Genomic DNA, 18821 nt, shown 5'->3' on the forward strand with positions numbered 1-18821 from the left:
ATTTAAAGATCTAGAAGCAAGATTTTAAACATTTTGAGTCTCCACAATTGAACTTAATCAAGACTTGATTTAGTGGCTCGGATGCAATCTACCACAAGAATTACATGAAACTTAGAAAGGACAAAGATGATCTCAATTTCTAAGAGAGAAAGTCTCAAGGTGACAACTTAATTTAATTCATAAAAAAAAAAAAATAAAGTTTGCAAATAAGTGCTATTTATAGAAACTCCATCATCCACTTGTACGGTACAAATATTCACTTAAGCTCCTAATGATCCTTCCTCAATGGAATCAATTTCTAACACATGAAATGGAAGTTGAATCGAGCCTATCCAATTTTCAGAATGAAGAATGAACATTTCTTGAATATTCTTAGCCTTAGATCATGTAATATGTCAAATTTACTTTAGGAAAAAAAAATGAGAATGACCTTTACCCAGTTGAGATTCACCGGATATTTACGATAAGATAGATCTGATTAACAACGTATATATTAATTCTTCATTTTCTTTTATCCTAATTTTTTTTTTAGAAATCAGAACCAATAGTTAGATCTTCGTTTAATTATTACAATGGTCTAGCTTTGAGTTAGAAACTAAGTGTCAATCATTTATATGATTCTAGTAAATCATGTCATATTAGTAATATTATATTAAATTTTTGTCAGATTAGAAATATTAGAATAAATTTTTATTACTAGCCAAATGAATAGATTAAAGATAGAATGACCAAGAAAACTTATGAATAGAAAACACTGAGATAAGAAAAGATTTGGAATTAGAGATCCACTCGAAATTTGGAATAGGAGAATAGAATTAAAAGGAAAAGATAAAAAAGGAAGATTAGGAATTAAAAACCACAAACTAAATATAGAGGGAAAGGTAAATACATAAATAGAAAAATATACTTATAGATATATAACGACTTTTAACAATGGACCAATGTAAATTAGAGGAATAATGTTGTAGAGTTCAAACCTAAAACTGATGTCATGTGCTCATATAGGTTGACTCGGATTTCAAAGGACGGAATCGAACTTTCATTAAAGATATATTCGTGACAACTACTTAAGTTAGCCAAGTAAGTGACCTTACTATCGGCATAGTTATATTTGATGTTGACACATGCCCCGTGGTTCTACATGTGTCGTATATATTGATGTGTGTGAATTGTCTATGGACCGAGATGCTTCTTATATGTTATGATGTGTGAATTGTATGATAATAATTACGGTACAATGTGTTCAAGGATAGGTTTGAGATAGGATATGAGAAGGATGCACAAAACAAAATGTAACGATAGGAGTAAAATACGTTCATGAAACGTTAAGGTTAGTGATAAAGCAACCCTAATCCTCAGCCCAACGATCCAAGCTTTTATTTTAGCAAGAACCCTTGAATCAAAGTAATTAACACCTTCTTATGCGAAATTTGGATCAACCAAGAGATAAGACTAGAATTAGATTACCTCTTACGATCGAAGATTTACAAGCAAGATTTAGAACCTTGTTCTAAATTGAGTCACTCCACAATCTAACTTGATCAAGGCTTGATTTAATGGCTCGGGTGCAATTCTACCATAAGAATTGCTTGAAACTTAGAAATGGAAAATATGATGCTCGAATTTCTAAGGGAAACGTCTCAATTTGAGATCTGAATTACATTCATCAACGAATCTGATTTTTACATAACATATTGTGGGTATTTATAGTCTCCTGACAAAAGACGTTTGTGGCTGGGATTCAATCTCGATCCCCTTTAATCTCCACAAATGACGAAGTCAACTTTGATCAACTGACCATTGCAAAAAAAAAAAAAAAAAAAAAACAATAAGATCTTTCAACAAATGTTGATATGTTCGAGTGGTTAAAGAAATAAACTTGAAATCTATTAGGCTTCACTTGTGTAGGTTTAAACTTTGTTGTTGACATTTTTAATGTTTTCCAACTTCAACCGTGAAAATATTCAATTGTCCTTCGTCAATTGTATCAGCTTCTAATTCTACAAATGATGGTTGCGCCTTGGATCGTGTAATAGGTCCAGTTGGAACATTTGGAACACCGTGATTCTTATCATTAGGTTAAATATGATATGGATAAGAGAGATTGATGGAAGAATACCGTTAGGTTACGGGTAGAAAGGGCTTATCATTAGGTTAAATATGATATGGATAAGAGAGATTGATGGAAGAATACCGTTAGGTTACGGGTAGAAAGGGATAGGGTTGTGTTAGATTGATAGAACGATAGCATTAGGTTAAGTTCTGGTGATGATATGACTAAGATACGTTCACATAATGATATGTCTATGATAGGTATAAGAACGATATGACTACGAAGTGTTTACGTTATGACTTGTTTATGATATGATACATTGTTGTTGGGTTTTATGTTCTAAAAATCACAGTATGTAAACAAAAACATATTCTATTTTTAATAAAGTTATTATTGTTGTTTATTCAGTAAAAATTGTTATTGAATAAAGTGAACTTTACGATTATTAATCTAAATCCAATAAAATAAGAACACTCTAACTATAGTATGATTACTTGAACTATATGTAGAGACATAAGAGTGGATCAAGTTCAAGTATATAGTCAAAATGATCTATAGTATGAGGATAAGGCTGAGTACCTTATCATGGGGACACTATGGATGCGGCCCAATTTTGTATATGACATAAACAATGTGATCACTAAATCGTACATGTAGAGACATGTGAGTGCGGGTGTCCTATGCAATGAGTATTCCATAAGATCGGACCATGAAGAAAATCACTCTCACTTTATAATGTCGTTTACTATTGAGACTGATTTTCTTTTCATTCGATGACCTAGTAATATCAAACTTCAAGATCGGATATATGCTTCAGGCTCAAGTTCGAATCTTACTCCCCTTGTAGTGGTTCCTTATCTTATCAAGTGTTTTGATGAAGAAGGGTAAAGGGAAAAATAAGATTCCTACTAACCTCAAACACAAGTTTCAAAAAGCAGATAAAGGAAAATGTTTCCATTGCAACGAAAATGGGCACTGGAAGAGAAACTGCCCAAAATACCTGGCAGAGAAGAAAGCCGAAAAGACAACAACAACAAGGTAAATATGATTTACTCGTTGTAGAACTATGTTTAGTAGAGTATGATAACTCAACTTGGATACTAGATTCAAGGGCCACTAATCATATTTGTTCTTTTTACCAGGAAACTAGCTCCTGGAGAATGCTTACGGACGGCGAGATAACACTCAAAGTTGAATCACGAGAGGTTGTCTCAGCAAGATCAGTAGGAAATTTGAAGTTGTTTTTTGGAGATAGATTCATTATATTAGATAATGTACTTTTTGTTCCTGAAATGAAAAGAAATCGAATATTTATCTCTTGTTTATTAGAACAATTGTATAAAGTATCTTTAGAAATGAATGAAGTGTTCATTTGCAAAAGAGGTATTCATATTTGTTCTGCAAAACTAGAAAACAACTTATATATGTTAAAATCGAGCGAAACAAAAGCTATTTTAAATACCGAGATGTTTAAAACAGCTGAAACTCAAAATAAACGACAAAATATTTCTCATAATACCTATCTTTTGCACTTAAGACTAGGCCCAATTAATCTGAATAGGATTAAGAGATTGGTTAAAAGAGGACTTATAAATGAGTTAGAAGACAACTCTTTACCTCCATGTGAGTCTTGTCTTGAGGGTAAAATGACTAAGCGACCGTTTTTCGAAAAAGGTTATAGAGCCAAAGAAACCTTAGAAGTCGTGCATACAGATCTCTATGGTCCAATGAATGTCAAAGCACGAGGAGGGTATAAATATTTCATCAGTTTTATTGATGATTATTCAAGGTATGGCTATCTTTACCTAATGCATCACAAGTCCGAAGCTCTTGAAAAATTTAGAGAGTATAAGACTGAGGTTGAGAATCTTTTAGGTAAAACTATTAAAACACTTCGATCAGATCGAGGAGGAAAGTACATGGACTTAAGATTTCAAGACTATATGATAGAACATGGAATAAGGTCTCAGCTCTCAGCTCCTGGTATGCCTCAACAAAATGGTGTATCAGAAAGAAGAAATAGAACTCTATTAGACATGGTTCGGTGTATGATGAGTTTCGCTCAATTACCCGATCCGTTTTGGGGATATGTAGTGGAGACTGCTACATACATTTTGAACATGGTTCTGACTAAGAGTGTTTCAGAAACACCTTATGAGTTGTGGAAAGAGCATAAAGGTAGTTTATGTCACTTTAGGATTTGGGGATGTCCAACACATGTGTTGTTGCAAAACCCCAAGAAATTAGAACGTCGTTCAAAATTATGTCTATTCATAGAATACCCCAAAGAGACGAAAGGTGATTTGTTTTATGACCCTCAAGAAAATAGAGTGTTTGTATCAACAAACGCTACATTCTTAGAGGAAGACCACGTAAGAAATCATCAACCTCGCAGCAAACTAGTATTAAGTGACATTTCTAAAGAAGCTACTGATAAAACAACAAGAGTTGCTGATCAAGCTAGTCATTAAACAAGAGTTGTTGATGAAGCTGACACTTCTGGTCAATCACAACCTTCTCAAGAGTTGAGAATGCCTCGACATAGTGGAAGGGTTATAACTCAACCCGATCGTTACTTGGGTTTGGCAGAAACTCAAGTCATCATACCTGATAATGGCGTTGAGGATCCATTGACCTATAAACAGGCAATGAATAATGAAGATAGAGATCAGTGGATCAAAGCCATGAATCTTGAAATGGAGTCAATGTACTTCAATTCAGTCTGGGAACTTGTAGATCAACCAGATGGGATAAAACCTATTGGTTGCAAATGGATCTATAAGAGGAAACGAGACCAAAACGGTAAGGTACAGACCTTTAAAGCTCGACTTGTAGCAAAGGGTTATACCCAAAGAGAGGGGGTGGACTATGAAGAAACCTTCTCTCCTATTGCTATGCTTAAATCGATTAGAATGCTCTTGTCTATTGCCACATTTTATGATTATGAAATTTGGCAAATGAATGTTAAGATAGCCTTTCTAAATAGCAATCTTGAAGAGAGTATATATATGGCTCAGCTAGAGGGGTTCATTGAACAGGACCACGAGCAAAGGGTTTGCAAGCTTAAAAGATCCATTTATGAGTTGAAGCAAGCATCTCGATCCTGGAATATAAAGTTTGATACTGCGATCAAATCTTATGGCTTTAAACAGAATGTTGACGAATCAGCAGTCGGTAGTCTGATGTATGCCATTCTATGTACCCAGCTCGACATATGCTATGTTGTGGGAATTGTCAGCAAATATCAGTCAAATCCGGGATGTGCTCATTGGACTGTCGTTAAGAATATCCTCAAGTATCTTAGGAGAACGAGGCCTATATGCTAATGTACGGTGCTAAGGATCTGATCCTTACAGGGTACACTGACTCAGATTTTCAGACCAATGTAGATTCGAGAAAATCGACATCAGGATCTGTCTTCACTCTGAATGGAGGAGCAATAATATGGAGAAGCATAAAGCAAGGTTGCATTGTTGATTCCACCATGGAGGCTGAGTATGTTGCTGCTTGTGAAGCAGCGAAAGAATCTGTATGGCCTAGGAAGTTCTTAACTGATTTGGAAGTCGTTTCAAATATGCATCTTCCCGTCACTCATTATTGTGATAACAGTGGAGCAGTTGCAAATTAAAAAAAAAAAAAACCAAGAAGCCATGAGCGAGGAAAACATATTGAGCGCAAATATCATCTCATAAGGGAGATTGTGCAACGAAGAGATGTGATCGTCACACAGATAGCTTCAGAGAACAACATTGCTGATCCATTTACAAAGCCCCTCACGGCAAAAGTGTTTGAAGGGCACCTAGTGAGTCTAGGACTACGAGTTATGTAATCTAGGGCAAGTGGGAGAAAAGGCATGAGTATGTGATGCCCTAGTTTATTGTATTTATGTCTTTCTCTCTACTGAACATTATAAAACCCCACTAGAGTTTTCGTCCAAGTGGGAGTTTGTTGGGATTTATGTTCTAAAAATCACAGTATGTAAATAAAAGCATATTCTATTTTTAATAAAGTTATTATTGTTGTTTATTCAGTAAAGATTGTTATTGAATAAAGTGAACTTTACGATTATTAATCTAAATCCAATAAACTAAGAACACTCTAACTATAGTATGATTATTTGAACTATATGTAGAGACATAAGAGTGAATCAAGTTCAAGTATATAGTCAAAATGATCTATAGTATGAGGATAAGGCTGAGTACCTTATCATGGGGACACTATGGATGCGGCCCAATTTTGTATATGACATAAACAATGTGATCACTAAATCGTACATGTGGAGGCATGTGAGTGAGGGTGTCCTATGCAATGAGTATTTTATAAGATCGGACCATGAAGAAAATCACTTACATTTTATAATGTCGTTTACTCTTGAGACTGATTTTCTTTTCATTCGATGACCTAGTAATTCAATTTTAATCTTGAGCTAACCATGAACTCTTGTTTTTTCGGAATTATCCTTAGATTTTCATGGATGAGAGTGGCTCAAGTTCGCTGACTCAATAGGCCTCCCATTTCAGGGGTAAGACTGGGTGAATGGCTGGGGACGTGGGGTGCAAGATGAAATTTTCTCCTACCGACTTTTAGGGATAGAAGAGAGGTAGTTCTCTTAAGCACTAACTCCAGGTCTTGAAAAATGTCTTCAGGGATAAAACGGTAAATTGACCCAGCTCTAGTTACGAACAACCTGTGAAGGATCGACTTACTAATCATAGTTATATCAAATGGACAGAAATATATCTACAGTGAGGGGAGTGCAACTATTAGGCTATAGTGGAGTGTCATAGTAGTTAACGAATGTTGGTTAACAAGGTTAATGAGTTTAACCGGTTAATCTTGGATCGTTGGAGCCCATGATCTATAGGTCCATTAGGTCCCTTTGCTAGCTCATATCGAACTAAACCATAGAACAGTGTGACGAGTGAGTTCGAAGTGTTCGAATTCATATTAGAGAATATGCGCTACATATATACGATATATTTAACCGCATTTTTGATTTATTTACGAATTAAACAAAAAGAGAGAATCTGATATATTTAAATAAGATTTAAATATCTTGATCAAATATGTGTCAGAATTGATTGGGATTGACATTTGAATTAATATTAAATATTAATTAAATAGTTTAATTAATTATTTAATATTACTTTAATTTGAAATTAATTATTCAAATTAATTGTTGAATCAAAATGAAGAAAGTCAAGATGTTGACTTCATTTAATGGAAAGATCCATGTGTGGGTTAGTGGAATTTTGAGGTGTCAAATTTTGGTTTAACCAAACTTGCATGCTTGCCAAATAAACCCCACAAATTTTAGTGGAATTTTGAGTGTCAAAATTTGGTGAACTCAAACTTGCATGCTTGCCACATAATCCCAAACATTTAAGTGGAATTTTGAGTGTCAAAATTTGGCAATCTCAAATTTGCATGAACATGCAAACATGACTTTATAAATAGAGTGATCATGGTACATGGAAGTTTTCCCTTGGGAATAAACCTTGAGAAAAACCTCTCACAAACTCTCTCTTCATATATACTAAATCCCTCCCAAGTTTAGTCACTCACCAGATTCCACAATCCTGTTCTAAGGCCGGAGAATAGAGGAGAAGACACTAGTGGTAGTTCGAAACCGGTTCGTGAGGAAAAAGAAACTTGAGCGACAAAAGGTTAGTATTCAAACTTATTGAGTTTTAATGCTTTTGAACATGCTAGCTAATTCACTATAATTGATGTACTTAGAGAGCCTATGATCCAAATTGCTTCCGCATGTGTTATATTAACACCATTAATTGTGATGCAATATGCCATGGTATGATGTGTGTATGATGAAATGTTATGTTAAAAGCATAGAACGTTATGTTAGGTCTCTTAAATTGTGTGTATACAGCATGATATGAATGACATGAAATTACGATAAATGGCATGAAATATAATCCCGTTATAATTATGTATGATTTGAGAATTGAAGAATTAGAAATGATATGATATGAATGATGAATGATATCTGAAACGATATGAAAAATGATATGATATGTACATAATGCTAGCGGGGTTGTATTAAAGGATAATGAAAATGGAAAAGCTTTGGGACCTCATGCATTATGTGTGCTCATGCATTTGGGGGATACCCCTATCCCATCACGAGGGTATGGTGCGTACATCCAATGGCAGAACAACTATCGTTATGCTTTGCATAGTGCTGCCGTGACGGTTACTAGTTCTAACAGGTGTCCGGCATAAGGAGCTCCCAGAGTATGCCCACCGGATAAGGAAATTGGCCCAGCGGTGTGCGAACTAGCTAGTGAGTCCATACTCGCACGTATGGGCTTTGTGTAGAGTATATGGTACACGTCCAAAGTTACTCGTTAGGACAGCACCGTAAGGAGAATGGAATGAAAGATAAGTCCTATCATCTCATTGCATGTGATTGTTGCATTTAACCCCAATAGTGGGGTCACTTACTGAGTATTTCTTTAAATAATAAAGCCATGTGCTGTGTTTTAAGATAAATGCTATGTTTTATGAAATTTAAATAAATTCTTCTGCATTCAATGTTTATGGTACAGTATATAGTAGCGACCTTAAATTTCAGGTCGTTACATATACTTATTAGAGGGCCATAGACTAACCTTCGTATTAACTTAGTATTTATAATAGTTCAAGCTCAACTCTAGCAGATATTGTCCTTTTTAGGCTTTCCCTTTTGGGCTTCCCCTCAAGGTTTTTAAAATGCGTCTACTAAGAATAGGAAAAGGTTTTCACACCCTTATAAAGAATGTATTGTTTCCATCTCCAACGAATGTGAGATCTCATTATGCACCCTCCTTTGGGGCCCAGCATCCTCACTAGCACTCGTTCCTCTCTTCAATCGATGTAGGATCTCACAATCAACCCCCTTCAGGGCCCCACGTTCTGGCTGGCACTCGTTTCTCTCTCTAATCAAAGTGGGATCTCATAATCTATCCCCTTTCAGAATCTAGCATCCTCGCTGACACTTGTTCCTCTCTCTAATCGAAATGGGATCTCACAATTCATCCCCTTCGGGGCCCAACATCCTCGCTAACACTCGTTCCTCTCTCCAATCGATGTGGGATCTCACAATCCACCCGTCTTTGGGGCTCAACATTTTCACTGGCATACTGCCCGATGTCTTGCTCTGATACCATTTGTAACAGTCTAATTCTCTTTGGGCTTTCCCATTTGGGACCCCTCAAGTTTTTAAAACGTGTCTTCTAGGGAGAAGTTTTCACAACCTTATAAAGAATGTTTCGTTACCCTCTCCAATGAGTGTGGGATCTAACAATCCACCCTCCTTCAATGTTCAGCATCCTCGCTAGCACTCTCTCCTCTCTCCAATATATGTGGGATCTCATAATTCATCCTCCTTCGGGGCCAACGATTGTGCAACTATAAGGGCCTTAGTACTATGGTTCTTGGTTCTTGGTTCTTATCTTTAGAACTTGAATCTTGATTCATGTTCCAGTCCTTGATGTTTGTCTTGTTCTTGGTACTTTCTAGGCTCTTGTTCTATTATTGTTTCTTTCTTTAAGGCACTCCTCCTAGAATTTACAGCACTAGCCATGTACCTGACAACATGTGTCCAAGGCTTCATGCTTTCCGAGTGACACTGTCTTAACCTACGTCCAATGCTTCATGTGTTCCAAGCGACGTAGTCTGAACCTGTATCTTAGGGCTTGTCGTTCGATATAGTCTTAAAACATATGCCCAAGGCTTCATGTGTTCCTAGCGGCATAGTTTGAAAACTTACGCTTAAGGCTTCATGCGTTCCAAGCAGCGTAGTCTAAGTCATGAGCATGTTGTACCATGGGAGGTCTTAGGAGGTTCTAGATTCTTGGCTAAGGTAACTTACTCTCTTCTTATTCCATCGTGGCTCTAGACTACTTCCCATGATAGACCATAATGGTCACGTGATCGGTACATATATGAACATGGCATCCTACAAATCTTTGGGTACCCATAACATGGTGCAAGGCATCTCATCTAGGTGAGGGAAACGTGAGGCCAAACATGATATCCTGCAAGGAAACATGGTGCAAGGCATCCCACCTAGAAGAGGAAAACTTGGGCCTCAGAAATCACCGCGTGGTGAGAGTTCATGTGTCACTCTGGACATGATTATAGTATTACCTAGCATTCTTGAGTTTTTGTGTCTGAGGACCTTGGTCCCTTATTCTTGATTGGTACCTAGCATTCTTCTTACTTTGTAATTGTAGAGCTTGTGTGATATTGTTCTTGGTTATTAACCATGTAAGTTTTTAGGGTTCTTAATTCCTTGAGGCATAAGTTGTAACATCCATTCATAATTATATGAACCCATTATAATAGCTAGCCTGAATTATTCTAGAAAATCATACATTCATAATGAATTCATCGAGAGTTCTAGAAGGGTCTTGAATCTTGAGATGTTTTCTTTAGGCGTTTCTTAGGTTTTATCTTGGTTTAGGTTCCAAGCGTGCTCTAATCAACTTCAACTCCTGAAAATAGCTTCTTGTCCTTAGGAATAGTCCTTATAAAAAGTAGCAAGTTATTTGAAAGGCATATGACCTTGAATTATCATAATAGTCCTGGGAGAATTTTGGTCATTTTACCTCTAATTCTTGGATTTTCTACTTAACGAATTCCAATGGCTTTCAAACTTCACCACATCATCAAACGTAAATTACCTTAGGGGGCATTATGGTCATTTTACACTATTTCTTGGTTTACCTACTTATCCTTATCCAATGATCACCAAATTTCATATATAAACTCAACATGCTATAATATTCCCAGCATTAAAATTTCATAGGTAGCAAAGTTTCTTTAATAGGTTATTTTACCGTTACTTAAATTTCGAGTAATATGATCAGTTCAGGTCTTAACTAACGGTTCTTTGAGTTTTTCTTTAATATATTCTTAAATCATACTTGGTTTAGTGTTCATATAAAAATCCAAGTGATTCCTTCAAGTATTTCTTAAGAAAAGTTTAAGGTGGCTACTCAACATGTAACGACCCGAAATTTTCTACTTAATTTATGGTCGCTATTGTATACATATCCTAAACATTGGATGGGAAAGACTTCATTTAAATTCCATAAAACATATCATTTATCTTAAAACACAGCCATGAACTTGGATGGGAAAGACTTCATTTAAATTCCATAAAACATATCATTTATCTTAAAACACAGCCATGAACTTACGTGTTTTTAAAATATCTTTAAAACGACACAATAAAAGACCTGAAATAAAATAAATAAGCGGTTAAGTTAAAAACATCTTATTCTAGCCTAAGTCTAAGAAAATAAATATCACTATCCTATGCATGTACTATGGTCTAGAGTTGCGATGTCGTCGTCAGTCGTACAGGAATGCCTTGCCTTAACTTGAAAAAAATATAGTAGCACATGGCTTGAGTATTTTAAGAAATACTCAGTATGTCATCCACTATTGAGGTTAAATGCAACAATCACATGCGAATGAGATGATGAAATCTATCTTTCAATCTGTCTTCCTACGGTGCTGTTCTAACGGATAATTTTGGACGTGTACCATATACTATACACACAACCCATATCGGGTATGGGCTCACCAGTCAGTTCGCACACCGTTGGGCCACCTTACTTGTCGGGCGAGCATACACTGGGACGCTCCCTAGGCCGAACACCCAGTTAGAACTAGTAACCGTCACAGCAATGCTATGAAAAACATAACGATCGTTGTCCTGCCATTGGATGTACGCGTCCGTACCCTCGTGATGGAATAGGGGTATCCCCCAATTCATGAGTACACATCATGCATGAGGTCCCAACATCTTTCCATTTTCATTATCATTTAATACAACCCCGCTAGCATTATGTACATATCATATCATTTTTCATATCGTTTCAGATATCGTTCATCATTCATATCATATCATTTCTCATTCTTCAGTTCTCAAATCATACATAATTCTAACGGGGTTATATTTCATGTCATTCATATCATGTTGTATACACACAATTTAAGAGACCTAACATAACGTTCTATGCTTTTAACATAACATTTTATCATATACATATCATACCATGACATATTGGATCACAATGTATCATATCATATACAAGTCATAACGTAAACACTTCGTAGTCATATGTTCTCTAACTTATCATAGCCTTACCGTTCTTATACCTATCATAGTCATACCGTTATGTGAACATACCTTAGTCATATCATCACAAGAACGTATCCTAACGCTATTGTTCTATAAATCTATCACAAACTTATCCATTTCTACCGGTAACCTAATTGTATTCTTTCATCAATCTCTCTTATCCATATCACTCTGGTATGTAACCTAACCTTAAAGTTTCATGAACGTATTTTACTCCTATTGTTACATTTCATTTTGTGCATCCTTCTCGTATCCTATCTCAAACATATCATTAAACACATCGTACCATAATTATTATCATACAGTTCAAATATTATAACATATACATAACATATAAGAAGCATATCGATCCACAGACAATTCACACATATCAATATATATGACACGTGCAGAACCACGAGGCACGTGTCAACATCAAATATAACCATACCGAGAATAAGGTCACTTACCTGGCTAGCTTAAGTCGTTGTCACGAATATATCTTTAACGAAAGTTCGATTCCGTCCTTTGTAATCCGAGTCAACTTATATAAGCCCATGACATCAGTTTCAAGTTTGAACTCTACACACTTATTTCTCTCATTTACATTGGTCATTGTTAAAAGTCTTGAAATGTTATATATCTATAATTATATTTTTATTAAAAATCTTATTTTCCATGGTTAATGTTGTATTAAAAAAAAGTAGATACAACTATTCAAGTTATTTTGGGTTTTACTACTATATGTATTTACCCTCTGTATTTTCTTTTCCCTCTATATTTAGTTTCTGGTTTTTAATTCTTTAATCTTATTTTCTTCCTATCTGTTGCATTTTAATTTTGTTCTCATATATTCCAAATTTCTACTAAATCTTGTTTCCAAATTATTTCTTATCTCAGTGTTTAGTGTTCACAAATTTTGTTGACCATTCTATTTTTAATCTATTAATTTGGCTACGGATATAAATTTAATCTAATATATTTACTAGCATTCCTATAAATGATTGACATTGAGTCATCATATAACATCATCACATCCTTATCTAACGTTATCAAGTCATCATATAACATCATCACATCATCATCTAACACCATCACATAACATTATCACATCATCACCTAACGTCATCACGTCATCACATAACATTATCACATCATCAAATAACATCATCACATCATCATATAACAACATCGCATCATCATCTAACATCATCACGTCATCACATAACATTATCACATCATCATATAACAACATCACATCATCATATAACAGCATCGCATCACTATCTAACATTATTAAGTCATCATATTACATCATCACATCATCATACAACATCGACACATCATCATACATCATCATCACGTCATCATATAACGTCATCACATCATCATATAACATAAAGCATAAATGATACGTCCAAGGCCACTGGACACGTGTCGTCATACATAAGACAAGTCTTTCAACCGAGCCGATAGTAAGGCCACTTAAATGAGAACCNTAAGTCTTTCAACCGAGCCGATAGTAAGGCCACTTAAATGAGAACCTCCCCCGCTCATGTCCATCTCGTTTCGATCATGCCACCCCGCATGCGTTAAATCCGATTTTGTGCACATGGCATGTCGGGTGCGATCATACCAGCACTAATGCACCAGATCCCATCAGAACTTCGCAGTTAAGCGTGCATGGGCGAGAGTAGTACTAAGTTGGGTTCCCACTTGGAAAGTCCTCGTGTTGCACCCCTTTTTTTATTTCAATTTCTCCCAGTTCTTTTCTTCCTTTCTCTACAAATGAGAACCTCCCCCGCTCACGCCCATCGCGTTTCGATCATGCCGCCCCGTATGCGTTAAATCTGATTTTGTGCGCATGGCATGTCGGGTGCGATCATACCAACACTAATGCACCGGATCCCATCAGAACTCCGTAGTTAAGCGTGCTTGGGGGAGAGTAGTACTAAGTTGGGTTGACCACTTGGGAAGTTCTCGTGTTGCACCCCTTTTTTTCTTTCAATTTCTCCGAGTTCTTTTCTTCCTTTCTCTACAAATGAGAACCTCCCCCGCTCACGCCCATCGCGTTTCGATCATGGCGCCCCGCATGCGTTAAATTCGATATTGTGCGCATGGCATGTCGGGTGTGATCATACCAGCATTAATGCACCGGATCCCATCAAAATTCTATAGTTAAGCATGCTTGGGGGAGAGTAGTACCAAGTTGGGTGACCACTTGGGAAGTTCTCGTGTTGCACCCCTTTTTTTATTTCAATTTCTCCCAGTTCTTTTCTTCCTTTCTCTACAAATGAGAACCTCCCCCGCTCACGCCCATCGAGTTTCGATCATGCCGCCCCGCATGCGTTAAATCTGATTTTGTGCACATGGCATGTCGGGTGCGATCATACCAGCACTAATGCACCGGATCCCATCAGAACTCCGTAGTTAAGCGTGCTTGGGCGAGAGTAGTACTAAGTTGGGTGACCACTTGGGAAGTCCTCGTGTTGCGCCTTCCCGCATGCGTTAAATCCGATTTTGTGCGCATGACGTGTCGGGTGCGATCATACCAGCACTAATGCACCGGATCCCATCAGAACTCCGCAGCTAAGCGTGCTTGGGCGAGATTAGTACTAAGTTGGGTGACTACTTGGGAAGTCCTCGTGTTGCACCCCTTTTTTTCTTTCAATTTCTCCGAGTTCTTTTCTTCCTTTCTCTACAAATGAGAACCTCCCCCGCTCACGCCCATCGCGTTTCGATCATGCCGCCCCGCATGCGTTAAATCCGATTTTGTGCGCATGGCATGTCGTATGCCAGCACTAATGCACCGGATCCCATCAGAACTCCGCAGTTAAGCGTGATTGGGCGAGAGTAGTACTAAGTTGGATGATCACTTGGGAAGTCCTCGTGTTGCACCCTTTTTTTTTTCTTTCAATTTCTCCGAGTTCTTTTCTTCCTTTCTCTACAAATGAGAACCTCCCCCGCTCACGCCCATCGCGTTTCGATCATGCCGCCCCGCATGCGTTAAATCCGATTTTGTGCGCATGGCATGTCGGGTGCGATCATACCAGCACTAATGCACCGGATCCCATCAGAACTCCGCAGTTAAGCGTGCTTGGGCGAGAGTAGTACTAAGTTGGGTGACCACTTGGGAAGTCCTCGTGTTGCACCCCTTTTTTTCTTTCAATTTCTCCGAGTTCTTTTCTTCCTTTCTCTACAAATGAGAACCTCCCCCGCTCACGCCCATCGCGTTTCGATCATGCCTTCCCGCATGCGTTTAATTCGATTTTGTGCGCATGGCATGTCGGGTGCGATCATATCAGCACTAATGTCTGGATCCCATCAGAACTCTGCAGTTAAGGGTGCTTGGCCGAGAGTAGTACTAAGTTGGGTGACCACTTGGGAAGTCCTCGTGTTGCACCCCTTTTTTTCTTCCAATTTCTTCGAGTGCTTTTCTTCCTTTCTCTACAAATGAGAACCTCCCCCGCTCACGCCCATTGCGTTTCGATCATGCCGCCCCGCATGCGTTAAATCCGATTTTGTGCGCATGGCATGTCGTATGCCAGCACTAATGCACCGGATCCCATCAGAACTCCGCAGTTAAGCGTGATTGGGCGAGAGTAGTACTAAGTTGGATGATCACTTGGGAAGTCCTCGTGTTGCACCCTTTTTCTTTTCTTTCAATTTCTCCGAGTTCTTTTCTTCCTTTCTCTACAAATGAGAACCTCCCCCGCTCACGCCCATCGCGTTTCGATCATGCCGCCCCGCATGCGTTAAATCCGATTTTGTGCGCATGGCATGTCGGGTGCGATCATACCAGCACTAATGCACCGGATCCCATCAGAACTCCGCAGTTAAGCGTGCTTGGGCGAGAGTAGTACTAAGTTGGGTGACCACTTGGGAAGTCCTCGTGTTGCACCCCTTTTTTTCTTTCAATTTCTCCGAGTTCTTTTCTTCCTTTCTCTACAAATGAGAACCTCCCCCGCTCACGCCCATCGCGTTTCGATCATGCCTTCCCGCATGCGTTTAATTCGATTTTGTGCGCATGGCATGTCGGGTGCGATCATACCAGCACTAATGTCTGGATCCCATCAGAACTCCGCAGTTAAGCGTGCTTGGGCGAGAGTAGTACTAAGTTAGGTGACCACTTTGGGAAGTCCTCGTGTTGCACCCCTTTTTTTCTTTCAATTTCTCCCAGTTCTTTTCTTCCTTTCTCTACAAATGAGAACCTCCCCCGCTCACGCCCATCGCGTTTCGATCATGCCGCCCCGCATGCGTTAAATCCGATTTTGTGCGCATGGCATGTCGGGTGCGATCATACCAGCACTAATGCACCGGATCCCATCAGAACTCCGCAGTTAAGCGTGCTTGGGCGAGAGTAGTACTAAGTTAGGTGACCACTTGGGAAGTCCTCGTGTTGCACCCCTTTTTTTCTTTCAATTTCTCCCAGTTCTTTTCTTCCTTTCTCTACAAATGAGAAACTCCCCCGCTCACGCCCATCGCGTTTCGATCATGCTGCCCCGCATGCGTTACATCTGATTTTTTGCGCATGGCATGTTGGGTGCGATCATACCAGCAGTAATGCACCGAATCCCATCAGAACTCCGCAGTGAAGCGTGCTTGGGTGAGAGTAGTACAAAGTCAAAGTCCTCGTGTTGCACCCCTTTTTTTCTTTCAATTTCTCCGAGTTCTTTTCTTCCTTTCTCTACAAATGAGAACCTCCCCCGCTCACGCCCATCGCGTTTTGATCATGCCTTCCCGCATGCGTTAAATCCGATTTTGTGCGCATGGCATGTCGGGTGCGATCATACCAGCACTAATGCACCGGATCCCATTAGAACTCCGTAGTTAAGCTTGCTTGGGCGAGAGTAGTACTAAGTTGGGTGACCACTTGGGAAGTCCTTCTTTCTCTACAAATGAGAACCTCCCTCGCTCACGCCCATGGGAAGTCCTTCTTTCTCTACAAATGAGAACCTCCCTCGCTCACGCCCATAAAAAGAATAACCTTCTTTCTCTACAAATGAGAACCTCCCTCGCTCACGCCCATAAAAAGAATAATAAACAATCAAACAAATAAGGGACTATTATATTTTTTAGTAGAATTGCACATGCCAAATGAATTAAAAAAAAGAAAGAAAGGATTTTGACTAAATTCATTTCTTAATTATAATAAGAGAATTTTTCTTTTTACCCAATGTTGTCAAATTCAAAAGTTATTTATGAGTTAAATTATGAAAGAATTATATCAAACAAAACTGTTCCAAATTTAGATGGTTTAACAAAAATGTGGATCTAAGTTTACTTTCATCTAATAAACTTTCAAATGACCTAATCATAACTATTTATAAACACAATATTAAGAAATAAAATTCTATATTGTTTTTTTTAGAAATGGCAAAAATGATTCTCAAATTGTTCTTCTTTAGCAATTGGCTAAGTTTCTTTGCAATTCTATGTAGTTTAGGTTGCATGTAGAATCATTCAAGCTCGACATGATCAATCTTGCTTGTGGAGTGATTCGAATCTCAAGCAAGTGTTCTTTCCTTGAGATATTTGATCAACAAGAATCATTCAAGCTGACATGATCGATCTTGCTTGTGGAGTGATTCGAATCTCAAGCAAGTGTTCTTTCCTTGAGATATTTGATCAACAAGAATCATTCAAGCTAGACATGATCGATCTTGCTTGTGGAGTGATTCGAATCTCAAACAATGTTCTTGCCTTGAGATATTCGATCAACAAGGTAATCTGAATCTTACTCCCCTTATAATGGTTCATTATCTTATCAAAGGACAAATGCTTCTTTTACTATATTTTTCAAGTCTCTTGCACATACAACATACATGGTTTTATATAGCCTCAAAATGGAACTATTAAAGACATTCCAAGAGTTGTAACATTCATACTTAATGAGCATAATTAACCATTGTGTAATTGTAACCTATAGTAAATAAAAAGTCTTAAAATACATAAATGAAATACAATAACTCTAAATTGTAATCTACTCAAAATTTATAACATAAAACTTCATTATTCTTCAATGTGGCATGAATTGAAATATCTTTTGATAATTTCAACAATATTTTCTTCACATCTTCATTGAAGCATCTTGTATGATTGATGTCTCTTGGTTCATATCACTCGGTCATATGGTTTGTTGCCTCTGTGTCGAGGACCCATCGTCGGTGCTCTTGGTGATGCTGTTGCCCATGTGTTGAGGACCCGAGAGTGGTTATGTTGTTGGTGAGCCTGCAGCTGCTCGATGTTTGATTCCCGCACTCGCTGCACACCAACCGAACGAGATTTGATTCCCTCCCAAGTCGATTGTGCGGCGATAGGGCTGAATCGTGGCTTCTGGGCTGGATTGAGGTTTGGGCAGAAGGTAGAGGCCGAGGGGAAAGAAGTCGGGCTAGCTCTCTCAGATTTTGGGTTCGGGTTGACCCGGATCTGTGGATCTTGTCTTCCTTACCAGCGACGTTGTTGACTTCTAGCAATAGTGAGGAAAACGTCGACGTGTAAAAATCGGTTGAAGGAAAACTTCTTCGAGGAAAAAAATAACGAAAAAAGAAAGGGAGAGAAATATTTGCTGAAGAACCGATGGTTATTATTTGATTTAGTTTCACGTATTTCAATAACAAATCTATCCTAGATTTA

The 18821-nt window shown here is 38.0% G+C and overlaps 10 non-coding genes and 4 pseudogenes across 10 annotated transcripts; all 14 read left to right on the forward strand.

Moving 5' to 3' along the window:
- Positions 1-13807: 13807 nt before the first annotated feature.
- LOC111485867 lies at positions 13808-13926 on the forward strand. Its single transcript, XR_002718762.1, has one exon. It is a non-coding gene; the product is annotated as a 5S ribosomal RNA (ribosomal RNA).
- Positions 13927-14059: 133 nt separating this feature from the next.
- Positions 14060-14179, forward strand: LOC111485872. The gene has a single exon (XR_002718766.1). It is a non-coding gene; the product is annotated as a 5S ribosomal RNA (ribosomal RNA).
- Positions 14180-14312: 133 nt separating this feature from the next.
- On the forward strand, positions 14313-14431 carry LOC111485875. The gene has a single exon (XR_002718769.1). It is a non-coding gene; the product is annotated as a 5S ribosomal RNA (ribosomal RNA).
- Positions 14432-14564: 133 nt separating this feature from the next.
- LOC111485856 lies at positions 14565-14683 on the forward strand. Its single transcript, XR_002718751.1, has one exon. It is a non-coding gene; the product is annotated as a 5S ribosomal RNA (ribosomal RNA).
- A 40-nt stretch (positions 14684-14723) lies between these two features.
- On the forward strand, positions 14724-14842 carry LOC111485858. Its single transcript, XR_002718753.1, has one exon. It is a non-coding gene; the product is annotated as a 5S ribosomal RNA (ribosomal RNA).
- A 126-nt stretch (positions 14843-14968) lies between these two features.
- Positions 14969-15086, forward strand: LOC111485882 (annotated as a pseudogene).
- A 135-nt stretch (positions 15087-15221) lies between these two features.
- On the forward strand, positions 15222-15340 carry LOC111485847. The gene has a single exon (XR_002718743.1). It is a non-coding gene; the product is annotated as a 5S ribosomal RNA (ribosomal RNA).
- A 133-nt stretch (positions 15341-15473) lies between these two features.
- Positions 15474-15591, forward strand: LOC111485876. Its single transcript, XR_002718770.1, has one exon. It is a non-coding gene; the product is annotated as a 5S ribosomal RNA (ribosomal RNA).
- Positions 15592-15717: 126 nt separating this feature from the next.
- Positions 15718-15835, forward strand: LOC111485883 (annotated as a pseudogene).
- A 135-nt stretch (positions 15836-15970) lies between these two features.
- LOC111485848 lies at positions 15971-16089 on the forward strand. Its single transcript, XR_002718744.1, has one exon. It is a non-coding gene; the product is annotated as a 5S ribosomal RNA (ribosomal RNA).
- A 133-nt stretch (positions 16090-16222) lies between these two features.
- LOC111485874 lies at positions 16223-16341 on the forward strand. Its single transcript, XR_002718768.1, has one exon. It is a non-coding gene; the product is annotated as a 5S ribosomal RNA (ribosomal RNA).
- A 133-nt stretch (positions 16342-16474) lies between these two features.
- LOC111485852 lies at positions 16475-16593 on the forward strand. The gene has a single exon (XR_002718748.1). It is a non-coding gene; the product is annotated as a 5S ribosomal RNA (ribosomal RNA).
- Positions 16594-16726: 133 nt separating this feature from the next.
- On the forward strand, positions 16727-16831 carry LOC111485885 (annotated as a pseudogene).
- A 133-nt stretch (positions 16832-16964) lies between these two features.
- LOC111485879 lies at positions 16965-17083 on the forward strand (annotated as a pseudogene).
- Positions 17084-18821: the final 1738 nt, after the last annotated feature.

Source organism: Cucurbita maxima, unplaced genomic scaffold, assembly GCF_002738345.1.
Source record: "Cucurbita maxima cultivar Rimu unplaced genomic scaffold, Cmax_1.0 Cma_Scf00010, whole genome shotgun sequence".
NCBI lineage: Eukaryota > Viridiplantae > Streptophyta > Magnoliopsida > Cucurbitales > Cucurbitaceae > Cucurbita > Cucurbita maxima.